A 2,898-nucleotide genomic window follows, 5' to 3' on the forward strand; every position below is an offset into this window, starting at 1 on the left:
CATAAGCTGGTCCTTTATTTGTCCCGTGGTGACTGGGTGACATCACTGTGTCCTGAGGGATTTTCTCCATTGTGAGACTGCAGCTGAGCTCTCCCCTTCTCTCACAATGCCACAGTTGGGCAGCACGCGCCAGCGTTTGACTGTTGAAGATGGACCAGTGATGCTTCCTGCAGCAAGAAATCAATAGGATGGAAAACAGGTAGGGAAAGACCCCTGCAGGAAAGGCCCAGTCAGTTGAATTTTTATTGACTCACGTTCAGTGCTCAAAGCTCAGTGCATAGCAAAGGAGGGTAACCCCACAGTCAGAACGTGTTTCCCATTCTGTGCACGAAACCACCATCTGTCATCTCCCTTCCACCAGCACCCCATGAGTATGAACTGCACAGGAGCAGGGGGACAAAGAGAATTCGCTCAACAGGAAGCAGCGGTCCAGTCTACTACATCACTGGTCACTTCAGAGAGGTGATTTTCACACATACAACAAGAAGAGAAGATGATACTGCCCCATCCTTGTATGAGAATGTCGTGGGGCAGGCCGGGCTGTGGGGCTGTACATGGAGCTGAGGGTGTTTGTGTCTGACCTCTACATGCATGATCCGCTAGATGAGCAAGGGGGTATTCATGAGGTAGGGGTACCCTCCTTTTACTGAACCTCACCTGTTGCCTGTGAACAGGCAACACACAGTGAAACTGTGCAAAGAATTCTAAGAATTTTCTGGTTGACTAATAAAGCCATGAATTGCATAATCTAAGCCACCAGAGACAGGTACTGCACCCCACGGAGTAAACTAAAGCATCCAGTAAGAGCTTCTGAAGCACCACATCTCAGGAAAAGGTAGAGGAACCAATCTGGTGGTCCACAGAAGACCAACGCAGATGAGGAAAGGAACGGGAAGTCGATCTCTGGAGAAGCTCCCGGGAGCATTGCAAGTGGAGAAACTGTGGAGTGATCACTTCCTCAACATGATGCCTCTGTGGAACAAAGATTGCGCTATCTCCCTGTTACGATTTGAACTTAAAATGTCCCCCAAAAGTCTCCTGTGTTGGTAAGGTGATCAATGCAAGGATAAGCCAGTCAGTAGCTAAGTGGAGGGGGGCCTGGTTGGAGGTGGGACCCGGGCATAACCTGGAAGAGTGCGTTCTTGTCCCTGGCTCCTCCCTCTGTCTCTGCTTCTTGGCCGCCAAGGGCTGAGCACCTTCCCCTCCACCACACGCTCTGCAATATCACTCTGCAAGGAAGATTCCTGGATTCTTGCTCTGGGTGCTGTGTTGACGTTGTTCAGGGCCGTGCCAGTTTGATAATGGACGCTGATCTTCACACCACTGTCTAAGAAAGTTCTCTAGAGCACAGGACTAATGCACAATTCCTGCGCTCAGTTAACTTACAAACTTTCTGTAAAGTTCATGCTCATGGAAACATATTTGCTGTAAAACTGGCAATCATAAAATCTGTGTGCAAAACAGAAAGATGAATTCCAAAATGCGTGAATAAATAATGCAAATTAGGAGTTTAAGGAAGAAAGCAACTTAGAGAAACTGGGACATTAGGAAAAGAAAGAAAGGGAGAGAGAGAGAGGAGAGAGGGAGGAGAGAGAAAGAGAACACAAAGATGGACAAAGGGTGAATATACATAGCTCTATTATACATAAAAGTGGGAATGTTATGCATTCTTTAAAATTTAGAAAATTCTTTTTGATATTAATTTAAAATTATTTTAGGTAATAAAATTAATAGATTGCTATCTATTCAATATGAAGCTAAATGTTTATTACAATTCCGTAAAAGAATGTATAAATATTGAACAGCTATTTTGAAGAAAACAAGACATTATAATAACTAGTGATGATTTAATATCATCTCGTTTTGAAGCCCCACCAAGCTTTGTTCTCCTGTCTCCATTGGTTTTATCATGTTGCATCTTATTGGATTTTATTATATGTGATAGTATAAACAAAATGTTTTATAGATGAGGAGATAATAAAGAAACCATTGTTCATTTTCTGTTAATTGGTTCTGAATACCCTGTAATACTTTCATTCTCTTGAATGGTTTTACATGTCTTGTTATGTTTGATACTATAGTATATCAAGGTATACTCAAATATTTCAAGGGAAGAGACACTATGGTAACTACTGTTATGTCGGGTTGTCTTGTGGTAAAACACTATTTTGCTTAAATTGTTCTGTTCTGACCTGCGTTGTTCTGTCCTTTTTATCTTAATCTTTTTTTAAATAAAAAAAGAATGTATAAATATGGAACAAAAAGAGGACTAATATAGAAAGGTGGAGCAAAAGAGAGGCTTGTGACAAGCAAAGACAGGATAGAGTATCAAAAGCTGTTCAAGATCAAGTGACTCACATCTGACCACAAAAATGGTAAATGTATTAAATGACAGGAGGGTTAATTACCTCAAATTAGCAATTTCACAATGTGTACATATTTCAAAGCATGTTTTAATCATAAATATGTACAATCTTTTGTGAATTTAAAACAATAATTTCCAAACCCTACCCTCAGAAAAGATCCAAATCATTATGGAGAAAGGGCAGGTAATCTGCAAAGTAAGGCAAGGAGACCTGAAATCTGTGTGAATGTAACAGCCAGTAAGCAGATTGTCTGGCAGGAAAAGAAAAACTGGTTTCAAAAAGTAGTGGGAAAGCAAGAAGAAAGGCCAGGTGGGGGTCAGCGTGGACAGACACTGAGCGGCAGAAACACAGCGTGTGGGCTTCATCCGGTACCATGTGAACACAGGGAACCAGGAAGAAATAGGGGCAGTGTTTCGTAATGCCGTGATCAGTTAGCCCTGGGCAGTACAGGTACTAAGCTGGACTGGAGGGGCCTTGCAGGATGGGCACAGGGGCAGGGGGCCAAGCATGGGGGCTGCAGCCCAAGGCTGAA

This window comes from Cavia porcellus, unplaced genomic scaffold, assembly GCF_034190915.1.
Source record: "Cavia porcellus strain 051 isolate PalLab524CR breed Dunkin Hartley unplaced genomic scaffold, mCavPor4.1 scaffold_13, whole genome shotgun sequence".
Lineage (NCBI taxonomy): Eukaryota > Metazoa > Chordata > Mammalia > Rodentia > Caviidae > Cavia > Cavia porcellus.